This window comes from Dipodomys merriami, unplaced genomic scaffold, assembly GCF_024711535.1.
Source record: "Dipodomys merriami isolate MVZ:Mamm:240054 unplaced genomic scaffold, mDipMer1.0.p SCAF_9, whole genome shotgun sequence".
Lineage (NCBI taxonomy): Eukaryota > Metazoa > Chordata > Mammalia > Rodentia > Heteromyidae > Dipodomys > Dipodomys merriami.
In genome coordinates, this window is record NW_027206512.1 from 10,300,725 (window position 1) to 10,314,819 (window position 14,095).

The 14,095-nt window shown below is 37.1% G+C and overlaps 1 pseudogene; it reads right to left on the reverse strand.

Annotated features, from left to right (window-relative positions):
* The window catches only part of LOC138820939 (jerky protein homolog-like), a 52,501-nt pseudogene that overhangs the window by 7,560 nt on the left and 30,846 nt on the right, over positions 1 to 14,095 (reverse strand).

Consider the following 14,095-nt stretch of genomic DNA (forward strand, 5'->3'; position numbering starts at 1 on the left):
CCTCAGGAATGGGAAGGATGCATGCACCTTATATATGGTTGCTACTCCTACAATTTTGATGGGAAACTTCTAAGACTGCAAATTTTGAAAGGAATTGAAACCAAGACAGCAACAAATTGTTCTTCAGTAAAGCCATGATTTTGAGCAATTAAAAATTCACTTAACATAGGATGCTATAGAAAGCTTTGAGCAAACTTGCAATGTAGACCTTCTGGATTAGAATAAGACTTGGCCTCTTAAGCCCTTTATTCTCTATGGAAATACACCTTTTGGCTTGTGCCTGGTGTGTCAAATACCAATCACTTGACCTGAAAATATAAGTGAATATGCACCAGAAACTTAAACATACATATACTCTCCCAGTATAAAATGCAAATGGAACAGGAAGAGCTGAATAAAGTCACAAAACTCAAATAGACTAGATGAACAAGTACCTCAGACTTCCATGGTAGCTGTTCTAATTGCTTTTCTGCCTTTCCCTCGGACTATACTTACATTCTCATTGGGGGAATTATCTATATATAGCTGGAAGAAAAGGAAAAAGAGTAGGCCTTGTTTCTGAATGGATGAGCTGTGGGCATCCAACAGAAATGGATAGCTTCTACATTAAAACCTCACTGAAAGACAGTGAGGAGAGTATGTTCACAGTAGGAAGAGCTCTGGACAGTCTTTGGTTTAATGACTTAATAAAAGAAAGGGAGATCATACAAACTGGTTGGTCAGCCAATAAAGGGTTGGAGAGAACAAACAAGGGGATTGGTGGTAAGAGCTGGAAGACAGGTGTCTTCTGGGCCAGTCACAATGGCACAAAGTGGGAAGGCATTTGTGTCATATATAATTGCCTGCCACTTGGTACCCAACTAGTGAATGGTTGCTTTGGGTAATTAAAAGGAATTGGTAATGTCATACTCTTCTTTAGTCCTTTATTTTACCGGTGAGTATTAGCATGGGAAGATGATATAGTAGTGCATGGGCTCACCAACCCGGCTTACTCCAGGGCTCCTCTGTTACATCATGCCTGAGTGTCCAATCTGTCTATCCAGATGCTACTGCTAAAGTTAGTATGACACCTTCATTAGATTCAGACCAGTCTTCTGGAATTGTGGAATGGCATCAGAAGGTTGTTTATGATACCTTCTGGGGATAGATCCTGCTAAGATATGCTGCTTCCTATAGAACACAGCATTCACCTTAAACCTGTGACCAGTATAAACTGTCGTCTTTCCTACAGCTAAGAATTACCTGTCCAAGAGCCATGGACTGAAAATGAGAATTAACATTATATCTTTTATACCAAGTACATATTTGGGGATATTTTTCTCTCTATCCATGTAACCTTCAGCTCTGTGGATGAGTTTTATTACAAAGATAACTTTAATAATAAACTCTTGTGTGTATAGAGGTGAAGGTAGCATATTTGTAATGGCACCTTCTGAATCTTGTGCTTGTGTGGCTTACTCATCTTTGTGCAAACCTTATTCTTTTTTTCCCCAAGTTTGTGGCTGCCAAGTTTTTATTTCTCTGGTCAGACCACATGTTATTTCTGCTGGTCTGACTATGCTGGTAGAAGTATTGGAACACTTCTAAGCCTATTACGGATGTCTTTTGTTTGAGTCTAGACAAGTGTGAAGGAGTCTGATGGTCAGTTGCCCATAACTGCCAGTACATACGGCAATGAATTAGTCTATAATCTGCTCAGCTGTAGTGTTTATTACATTCATAAAAAGACTCATGGAATACATAGATGAATAATAAAAATGTTGTCACAATAATAGAAGACAGAATAATAAAAAATATTGTCATAAGAATAAAAGAAAAAAAAGTATAAGTAAGTAGGAAAAAAAAAGAATAAAAGAGTTTTAGAAACTCATGTATAAGAGTAACAAAGAGGAAATTTTTCACAATGATTCTTTTTTGTCAGTCGTAAGGTTTGAACTCAGGGCCTGGACACTGTTCCTGAGCTTTTTTGCTCAAGGCTAGTGTTCTACCTCTTTGAGCCAAAGTACTGCTTCTAGTTTTCTGGTATATAATTGGAGATAACAGTCTGATAGACTCTCCTTCCTTGGCTGGCTTTGTACCTTGATTCTTAGATCTCAGCCTCCTTGAGTAGCTAGGATTATAGGTATAAGCCACCAGCATTCAGCACAGATAAATTTTAATACTAAAATATTTTATAAGTTATGAGAAGACTATTATTTCTGAAAAATTGGATCATTAAAACCAACAAACTTACATATAACCTTCTTACCTTACTTTTCATGGATACACTTAGTATCTTCTCTCTGTCATTCTAGCTTTAAATGCTCTTTTAATTTTGTTTGCTGTGTAGTTTATAACTGCCATGGAATTTATACAAAAAAAATCAAAGAGCTACATGGGCCTGGAACAGGTGAAGTGATGAATAACATGACATCCATGAGTCTGTTGTATTTGAAGCAAGTTGTCACTTAGAGGTCTCTGTAGCCTTCAGTATTGAAGAAAGACTGATCTGAGGATGTTTCACATCTCTCCTAAGAGTTCTGGGAATTCTCAGGGTCTTTTCTATTTTCTAAACTCTAGTTTCTCATGCATGTGATGATGATGTACCTAGGATGATCCAGATGTAAAACATGTTCCTTTTGCTAATTCATAAAACTGTAGACTCACATCTATACCTCTTCCTGTTCCACTATGAGGAGGACAGAAGACTTTAATTCCAAAAAATAGAGGAGTAGGGAAATCTCATAGTATCCCAAGTAATAAACAATTTAACCTTTATATAGAGAGAATATGTGATACTATGATTCGACCACATGGATCTAACAGACTTCTACTTTTTGAGATAGTGTCATTTGAAGAAGTCCATGTGCTGTACAAATATCATCCATTTGCAGTATAGTTAGAGTAATTCCTCTAGTGATAACTATGACATAGAACAGCTATGACAAGAAGCAACTTTTAGGCATGAGCATGCTAAGATAGAAATGAGAAATTATAAAGTTAAGATTTAAGAGCAGAAAGTCAGTAGGGGTGAGATCAGCATATAGGAATTATTCTAGGAAGGTGTGCTAACTCCTGAGAGCAGAGAAACAAGAATTCTAAGTAGCCAGTTGCATGCAGCAGAGCTATGATGATCTAAAATTAAATCTAATTCCTTCTAAGTGACAAAAAATTTTTGAGACTTGATTAGAATGTGCCCAGATGTTTTATAATTAATAAACTTTGAAACTACATCTGAGTCAGAAAAGGAACCGTGGGTGAACTGAGCACGATTTTGAATTGAATGGCAATGAAAAACAGCATATCAAAACTCATAAAATGTCTAAGCATAAGACAAAGCTGCAAAACTCTTAGAAGAAAACAGGGAACAAACTTGAAAAGAAAAATGGATTGAAAATAATTACTGGGATGTGATAGCAAAAGTGTAAAAAATAGATAAATGGGACTTCATGAGGGAAATAGTCAACAGGGTACAAAGGCAACATGTAGAAAAGCAAAGAATTCTTGAAAACTGTATATCTGATGATGGTAAATACCCAAACAATATAGATAAACATTACAATCCAACAACAGTAAAAACAAATATCCTCATTTAAAAAATTAGCAAAAGATTTGATTTCTCCAAAGAACATATCAACAAGCACCTAAAAATTTCTCAATATTATTAATTATCAAGGAAATGCAAATTAAAATCACCATGAGATATCTCTTCACAAATTATTTATTGGCAGAGACGTGAAGAGACTAAGTAGCTCATGCACTGTTGCTGAAAATGTAAAATGGTGTAGCTGCTATAGAGAAGGATTGGGAAGCTCCTCTCTGCCTCTTTCTCTGTCTCTGTTTCTGTCTGTCTATGTCTCTGTCTGTCTGTCTCTCTGTTTGTCTGTCTGTTTGTCTCTCTCTCAGACACAACACACACACACACAGAAAGAGAAATCATATGATTCATCAATTCCACTTGTGTATACATCCTTGGTTCTATCTTATTATCCAACAACAAAATATTTAAATAGTTGTGGATTTACAGCAGCCAGTAATTTACAAAGCTACCTAAGAATTTAAGTTTAACTTTCTATAGAGGGATGGTTCAACCTCTATTTCCATATAAATCCACTTAGCCACCCACAATTTCCAATGGTTATCCCAAATCCTGCCCCTCATTTTACACATCTTAGGCTGCAGGTCTGGCCATGGGACAACTGGTTGGGGATAGTAAGTGTCTGACTGGGCAGTAGCCCAACAACTTCTCCCATCATTTCCTAATGTTGGAAAGTCAGAAAATCTGTGCTTCTTAGTTGCTGGTTCATATTTTGTTATTTCATTGAATGCCCAAGATGCTGTTCTTAAAGGAGCATGTTATTTAGAAGTCTATAAAGGGATGAAAGACAGAATTAGGCTATTGGTGGCTACCCTTCAGGTTTATCCATTGCCAACCTGAGACTTGCATTTACCATATATGTGTCTTACAGAGTTCTAGATGGCTAAATGATAACTTAGTCATAGCTGGTAGATCAAAATAATAAGAGTCTACCAAACCCCCTTGATAACTAAGTCACAATAAGAGAGAGAGAGAGAGAGAGAGAGAGAGAGAGAGAGAGAGAGAGAGAGAGAGAGAGAGAGAGAAAATGATCTCAACTTTAAGCCAACTGGGATGCTGAGATCAATGGCATGGAAAAGGGCAGTCCCTGAGGAAACTAGGAGAGATGATCATCCTATTTATGACTAAGCTAGTCTGCTCATTGATATGATATACCCAAATGGCTCCAAGTGTGAAACAAGAGAAATATACAAGAATGTTTCTAACAGCATTATTGTTGTTGTCCTAGTATGGGAGCAAACCACATAAGCATCAACAGGAGAATGGAATACTATTGAACAGTGAAAATAAATAAAGATCAGCTACATGCCATACCATGGATCAACCTCCAAGAATAATATTAAACAAAAGAGTCATGTACAAAATAATACACAGTCTATTTTCACTATGTTAACTTCAAGAAAAAATTAAATGACAGTGTTTGAGTTAATAATTGCCTTTTAGGATGACTACAAAATAAATATAGTATCAAAGAGGATTCTGTGGTGCTGGAAAGATTTGAAGTTTTTAGTGTGGTTAAAAATATATAGCATGAAACTTTAACATCTTAAGTGTGCAGTGTACTACTGTTTTAGCTATATGCATGATGTTATTTAACAGATAACTAGAAATATTTTTTATCTTGCAAACAGAAACTATGCCCAGTGCACAGGAAAGTCTGTGATACTCTTTTTTGTGGCCTAGGAGCTTGAACTCAGGGCCTATATACTGTCCCTGAAGTTTTGTGAGCAAGGCCAGTGCTCTACCACTTGAGCCACATCTCCATTTCTAGCTTTTTAGTGTTTAATTACAGATAAGAATCTCACAGACTTTCTGCCCAGGCTGGTTGCAGACTATGATCCTTAGATCTCAACCTCCTGAGTTGCTTAGATTATAGGTATGAGCCAACAGACCTTGATACTCTTAACCACCAAAAGTCATGAAGTAAAGCTGTGGTTCAAGTGCTACTGAGCTAGCCTTGAGAAGAAAACGTAAGGGACAGTTCCTTGACCCTGTGTTCAAGCCCCGGCACTGACTTACACACACACACACACACACACACACACACACACACACACACACACACACACACACACACACACACACACCATAACAAAAAGCAAAATACATTTTTGTAAAATCTTTTTAAAATATAACTCTTACTACTTTTATAATTTCAGAAACACTCAGGAAGAAAGAAACTCTTATTTTTTTCTATATATTAAAACTTAAACGAAATGAACCCCAAGATAGGGACACAAGAGGTTTTATATTTGTTGCTGTTGTTTTTAGTGTATTTATAATCTACAATGTGATTTTTTTGTTTTTTTTGTATGTTCTTTCCCCATGGTATAACCACGGTTTTCACTGTATTTGATTCTGGTGTCCTGCATCTTATATATACAATTTTCTAATTTGGGGAGGGGAAGGGAAATAACAAAATGCTGAAACAAGGATACATGTTGATCTATTGTAACAATGAAATGTACAAGACACTATGTTGAAAACAAATTTTACAACTTCGGGCCAGGGGCATAGAGGAGTTGGGGAGGTGGGAGGGAAGGGATGGTAGGGGAAAAACAAAGGAGGAGGTAACAATGCTCAATAGGAAATGTACTCATTACCTTACTCATGTAACTGTAACCCTTCTGTACAGTATCTCATATATATATATAAAGTAACAGAAGACAAATTTGTTAATAGGCCCAAATGTATGTAGTAAAAGAGAGTTGAATCCACATTATATTTATGATAGAATAGAAGAGATTAACATCACCTGTCCACACAACTAAAGTTTAAGATCCTTTTTCAGAACCTCTAATGGGGCAATTTTAAACAGCAACATGAATCCCTACCCCTCTGCCACTTTTTATACTCTGTCTCTGTAGTCTGAGGCGTGAGGGTTTTTGAGGCTGCTCAACCAAGTGGGCAAAGCATTTTTATCTGCAGACAGTAGATCTTCCAGCAACCCCATGCTACAGAAATGCAAAAGGTGTTATTTAATTGTCAGTGGTTAGTTGTCCAGGAGAACTGTTGCAGGAAGAGATGCAGCTAATACTCAGTCACAAACCTGCAGAAGAAGCTGTCTGGAACCTAGATCGCACTGGTAAACTGTGCCAGTCTGGAATATATGCATCATATAGTCATTTCAGGCTGTCCTGACCCCAGATAGCAGAAGCACACAAAGTAGCCATGCTCACTTTTCAATAGGTGTTTCCTCAAACTGCAGCCAACTGAGAGAAGAAAAGGGGATCATTAACCTTCCTTTAAAAAAATATTTGTTTGTTTTTGGGGGTACTAACACTTGAACTCAGGGCCCTGGCACTCTCCTTACGCAGCTCTTCTACCCAAAGCTGGTCTTCTATACTTCCTGAGCCAAAGCTTCACTTCTGGGTTTTGATGGTTAATTGGAGATAGTCTCACAGACTTTCCTGCCCAGACTAGCTTCCAACCACGACCCTCAGATTGCAGTCTCCTGCGCAGCTGAGATTATAGACCTGTGACATAGGCTTCTGACATCTATCTTCCTTTGAATAACAAAATGATCTCCACCTTTCCATTATAAATTGTTATCTAGATTCTTTTAAAGATCAGTAATGACAGTTAACTCAAAATTTAAGGAATATGTAGTATGTAGTTTAGAGATGAATTCTTTCCCCAAGTCATGTGATTGGCTCAGTGTGGGCATGGAGTATTATTAGAGCCAGTACAGGAGAGTATTTTGCCAGGTTTGCTGGAGAAATACTGCTGTTTTTTTTTCTTTTTTGGGGGGGGGGTCTGGTTGTGGGGCCTGAACTCTGGGACTGGGCACTGTCCCTCAGCTCTTCAGCTCAAGGCTAGCGCTCTACCACTTGTGCCACAGTGCCACTTCAGCTTTTTTTCTTTTTGTTTATGTGGTGCTGAGGAATCGAACCCAGGGCCTCAGGCATGCAAGGAACGCGCTCTATCACTGAGCCACCTTCCCAGCCCTATAGCTGGTTTTGAGGTAGGATAGGATCATAACTCAGGAGCTGCTGATGACCATGTGACAACATACAATGCCTCTGAGCACCTTGACACTTTATATGTTGAAAAAATTTCCCATTTGATGATATCTTTATTTGCAAAGCTGTGTTTTTAACCTTTCTAATCTTTCTTGCACTAGGATTCATATATTCTAAAATTTGCCAGACTTAACTCTTGTTAGGTTTTTGGGTGTGTGTGTATGTATGTGTATGTGTCTGTGCCCATGTCTGTGTATGTTTTTGTGCTGGTCCTGGGGCCTGAACTCAGGGCCTAAGCATTGTTGTCCCTAAGCTTTATTGATCAAGGCTAGCCTCCTACCACTTGGAGCCACAGCTCTACTTCTGGCTTTTTTTGGTAGTCAATCAGAGTTTATGGACCTTCCTGCCCAGGCTGGCTTTGAACTTTGATCCTCAGATCTCAACCTCCTAAGTAGATAGGATTACACATATTACCAGTACTAGGCTCCTTGGGTGTTGAATCAGAAGCCTTTTACTCAGAAACATTCAGTGTCTGGGATGAAGAAACTTGGAGCCCAGTGTGTCTTCACTTATCTGGTTCTTTTGTTGTTGGTGGTGATGGTTGTGGGGCCTGAACTCTGGGCCTGGGCGTTGCCCTTCAGCTTTTCAGCTCAAGGCTAGCACTGTACCACTTGAGCCATGACATCACTTCCAGCTTTTTCTGTATATATGGTGCTGAGGAATCGAACTCAGGGCCTAACACATAGAAGGCAAGCACTCTATCACTGAGCCACCTTCCCCGCCCCTGATCTGGTTCTTAAGTAGCCGTGGGTGTGTTTCTGGATCCAGGTCCAAAAGTAGTTTCTATAAGGTAGATAAAGTAGTTTCAAGGTTGGTGAGAGCTAAATGAAATATGTTTATGAATTTATTTCCCTGTTTATACTAGCTACAGTCAGTTTCTATTGCTTGTAATTGAGAACTCTGATTAATACAGAATTTAAAGCAGAGAACTTCAGACTGGAGGCATAAAAAGAGTCAATCCAGCCACAACTTTTGGTTTTTCAGTTGCATGGATATATTGCTTCTTTCTTGTGCCTACTGGGTTGGAGGGTTTTTAAAATTGCATTCATATAATGCCAACTCCTATAATACTATACTCATTTTCTCCACTTTTATGTCCCATATTTGCCTCTTAAAATATTTTATGATAACATTAAAATAAGTATTCATTTTTACTAAATATGCATTCTTCTCTACCATTCAATTGTCTGTCTTCAGGCTGTTTTACATCTGATGAAGCCAGAAAAGTATTAAGTCAACATTATTAATTTGATTCTTTTCTCTGTAAATTCTTCAACTGTTTGAGATTGTTTTTCTTTCCTCTTAGATCAAGACATTTAATTGTGTGAGGTTGTAAGAGATTTCTGAATCCTAAGATGCAAATACTTCATAAACAAGTTAGATGCTGTTTTTTTATGTAAGCCTTAAGATCTCAGGACCACATGCATTCTTATGATAATCTTCATCATTGCTTGGTTGCAACATAGCAGACTTAAACCTGACTCCTGGGGGAAGTGACTCTAGATTAAAGATTGCAATTTGCTGAAAGGTTGGACATTAGTTTCTGTTTTTATCCCTGCAATTTCAGACACATGAATTTTACACAAATGTTAGTCAAGAGTTGTTGCTTCTCAGAGTTTGTGAAACACAATAAGAAGCTATATTTTTTTTTTCAGACGCAGAACTGTGGGTCAATGAGTTCCTTCAGTGACATGTGATCTGTGATCTGATTTTCATCAAACCAGTCAACCAAGATGAAACCATGATGAAAATGTCAACTTCTTTAGAAGGTACATATTTATATTACTTTTAAAAAAGAGCATGTTGACACTAGATCATAACCCAGATATGCTATTAGACTTTTAAAAAATGTAGTTGATTCTTATGATTATGAAACTAAATATAATTATTACAGAAAAGAGTGATAATCACAACCACATAGGAAAGGAAAAACATTCATAATGGAGCCATCAGGTATCATCATTGTTGTATTGGGATATGGTTTTTCAGTAGTTTAAGTAGACATAAATTACTATATAATGATACTATGTCAATATTCTCTTATATAATCCTTTTCTAAACATAAATGGGCTTTATATAACTCTGATTTATTACTTGATGTGATGAAATGCATATCTCATCACATGTATGTATGTATGTGTATATATATATATATATATATATATATATATATATATATATATATATAAGAGTTGCTATAAAGAAGCAGATTAATATATTGGCCAAATGACCCTGAGTTTTAGTTTCCTCAACCAAAGATTCAAAGGTAAATGAGATCAATGTTTCCTGAGTTAACATATATGGTAATTCAGGCAAAAGTCTATCTAACTGGATAAAATAAGAAAACAATTCTGTCAGTAACTGATAAAAATGTATCTAGAAGGTATTCTAATATATTTTCAATTTTTTATTGACACATAGAAATTGTACATATTTCCAGGCACTGGTCTTTCAAGCCTAAAATGTTAGCTACTCAGGGGGTTGAGAGCTGAAAGATCATGGTTCAAAGCCAGGTTGTGATGAAAAGTCTGTAAGATCCATCTCCAATTAACCAGCCAAAATCAAGTGGTTGAGCATAAGCCATGGAAGCAAGCTAAAAAATAAGTGAAAGGCCAAACAGATAATTACTAGATCAGGGAAATTGTCATACCCATCAAGTCTGATATTTATTTTTCTCACTTAAAAAAATTAAAAAGCATTCAGAATCCTCTCAGTTATTTCAAAACACACAAGTAATTGGTGTCCTTTGCACTACAGAACACTCAAAGTTGTTTTTTCTCATCTAATTTCATATCTGAACCTATTGACCATCTCCAAATACATTTCTCTCCTTTCTCCAATTAGATTATAGTTTTTTGGTTTCTTCTGGAGTAAAAATATTGTGTCATTTATGAAATGGCACTGACAGTAGTTAGTAGGATTTTATTGTTTATTTTTAATTATTTATTTTTATTATGGAAATAGTTGTACAAAGTAGTTTCAATTCAGCATATCAACATATGAATATAATGCATCTTGATTAGTGCTGTCTTAAATAGATTACTATTTTTCCCAGTTTATATAATTTTAAAAAATCACCTGGAAGCTACTGCCTCAGCTAACGGCTCTTCTGACTCTAAAATCCTGAAGTTGTAAGATAAGATACTAGAGATTTACAGAAGTAAACCCTTTACCTTGCTAGAGGGTCAAGAAAACAAAACATAAAGTAAATAAATAAATACATATATATTATGAAGACAAGAAACGAGGTCATTGATATTTTCTAAGGGGGGAATGTTGGATTATTACTGCTGCCTAGTATCCTGTAAACACAACTGAATCATCTTTACAATAGATTCATATAATGAAACTCCCAGTTCTACTAGTAAAACTTCAGCCTCAGATTCCTGGTAGGAGTTAACATTTAACACAACCTTCATTAGACCTTCCAATTTTTTTCTCGTGATTATATAAAATGCATTATTTATTTAAACCAACTTCAATAGTTTAATTTTTAATCTAATGAAGCAAGGTAATCAGAATTCCAGACTGTGGTAAAAGGAAAGCAAGAACTTTTCTTTTCCCATTTCAGTTCAAGTAGTCTTAAGTTCATATATATGGAGGACATAGAGACCTCAGGAAATCTAGGTTGCCCTATACAGCTCTTAAAAAAAAATTCTACCTTGTAGCTCATTAAGAAGTAAAAACTAGGCATGCCCAGTGGCTAACACTTGTAATTCTAACTACCCAGAAAGCTGAGACTGAGGTTCCTGGTTCAAAGCCAACCCAGGTAGATAAATCTAAAATGCTCTCACCCCAAGTGGCAGATCACCAGGCTTGAGTGAAAGAAAAAAACTAAGCAATAAAGCAATAGCTTGAAGGTCTGAGTTCAACCCTAGTACTGTGGAGAGCACGCACACGCGGGTGAGCACACACACACACACACATACACACACACACACACTATATATATATATACACATATATATATGCATATCAACTATATATATCAAATATATATACATATATCAATATATGTAGATTAACTATATATACAATATGTATATATACATATATAGTTGATCTTCATTAAAAATTACAAATTTCATTTTCTTATTCATTAGAAATATCTCATCCTCTGACAAGATGTAAAGCCTCTGGTTTTTCACTGGTGTAACATAGGTTCTGACTTTCTAGTTTTTTCTCTCTTTCTCTCTCTGAGGATTGAACTCCAGGCCTCATGCTTGCTTGGCAGGCTCTATATCACTTGAACTATGTGAGAATTTTTTTTTGCTCTTATTTTATTGGGTAGATTGTCCTGCTAAACATAATCCTCCTACTTCTACCTCTTGAATGAGTGGCTGGGACCACAGGCTTGTGCCAAAATGCTTGGCCCTCTACTTCCTCTCTTTTTAGAATGGATCACAGAAGTTGCACACTTATGAATTTTTATACTTACTTCACTCTCTTTCTCTACTCACAGTTTCCATTCACAGGTTGTGCACAAGAATCATAAGCACAGATGGCTTCTGGGCACAAGCATGCTCAGCAATAGAAGCTAGTTTTCCCAGAATTAGCAATGCAGAACCAATAGCCCTGGCAAACTGATGTTTTTGTTAAAGTCTTGGTTTATTTTTAATATTTATCTTGATTGTTTCATTAACTAATTTCCTGGGTAATTTTGGACACTTTCATTGAAGAAAGTTGGCTGGACAGATGATGGGAATGGAGTCACACTCTCAAAGAGAGTCACACATATATGCTCCAGTTTCCATGGCATTCAGGAGATAAGTTACATGAATGGGGTAGTAGTAGTAGTAGTAATAGTAGTAGTAGTAGTAGTAGTGGTAGTAATTTTTGTTCCAGTTCTGGGGCTTGAACTCTAGGCCTGGGCACTGTCCCTGAGCTTTATGCTCAAGACTAGTGCTATATCACAGCTCCACTTTAAGCTTTCTGGCAGTTAATTAGATATAAGAATCTCATGGAGTTTACTGTCCAAGCTCTCTGAGCTCCTCAGATCTCAGCCTCCTGAGTACCTGAGATTACAAGTATGAGCCATCGGCTCCTGGCAAGAACGAGTCCATTTTATTCATTTTTAAAAGAAAAATAAACGTTAAAGACGGAGACCCTGGCCTCAAATCTATTTTCCATGTTCTTTGTTTATGGTGAGGGATCTTCAAGAAAAGGCAAGACAAGTGGAAAACATGAGCTGTAAATAGCACCTCTGTTTGTTCAGAGACACTGTGTTCTGTCAAGAACTGGGAATCTTTGGGTTCTTCCAAAGAGTTCTGCCTAGTTTATCAAATTTGAAAGTTCAGATGGGAAAAGTAAAGAAACAAATACCCAAGAGAACATAGCATATCATCCTGGTATTTAGTGTTCCTCTTTGATTTATTTCTGTTCTGGTCACATGATTGAAAACTTTCCACTCGATCTTGATTGTCTGCTGTGCCACAAACTCTGCTCACATTCATTCCCCAACGAAGCACTTGGCACATACCAGATAATGAGGCAGAAACATCACAAGCATATAAGGAACACATTCCTGCCCACACTTGAGCAGGAGAGAAAGACTGAAGAGCAGGAAAATTATACCTTGTCACTTCATGTGACGAGTGCTACAAAGATGTGGATTTAGGGTAACTGACTCATGCTTGTTTGCCTGAAAGTTTTCTCATTTTAACAAAGAAAGTCTTATGTTCTGGGAACACCCTCAGTCCCAGGCAAACTCAGACAGTAGTAAAATATCCCCAGAAAATGTAACAAATTTCCAAAGAGAGAGGCTGGGTTTAGGTTGCATGGGAAAGTCTGAGACAGAAAGATAGGTGTGATCATCTGGATAATGACCCCCAAGATACCTAAGTGTGCTGAGAAGAGCATAAAGTACAGGAACACACAATAAGACTATCAGGTAATGAGGGATGTTCAGGATTCAATAAGGACTCATCTGGCTTCAGCAAAGCTTGCTTGGGAACAGAGTAGAAGAGTGAATTCTAGGGCTGGGCCAGGACTGGCTCATGAATGATTATGTAAGTCCCTAATAAAGATGATGGGAACAGGGCCATAATGTGATGATATCTTTAGAAGCAGGCTGGAGACCAGATTCCTGAAAGGAAAATCCAAGAAGGCATTTTACAAGTAGAACGACAGTGTCATTCAGGCAAGAAAAATGATTCATGATTGTTAATAGGGATGGAAAAGAAGAGCACTTTATGGCAATTCTTAGGAGGTAGAGTGTCCACTAGTTGGGGGCTACCCTATGACAGACATGAGAAAGTTGAGATTTTCATTAGGGTGCTGTGGAAGGAATGGTTATAGTGATAGGAGTACAAGAATAGCTAAGTGTGTATAGTAGAGGCAGGAAGGAAGGCTATTTTTTAGAATATACACACAAAATATATTATACAAGTTCAATCAAATATTGAAATTAGAAAAAAATGTTTATTGCCCAGTACTGGTAGCTCACAGCTATAATCCTAGCTACTCCAGATGCTGTACAGCCTGTGTAGAATAACCC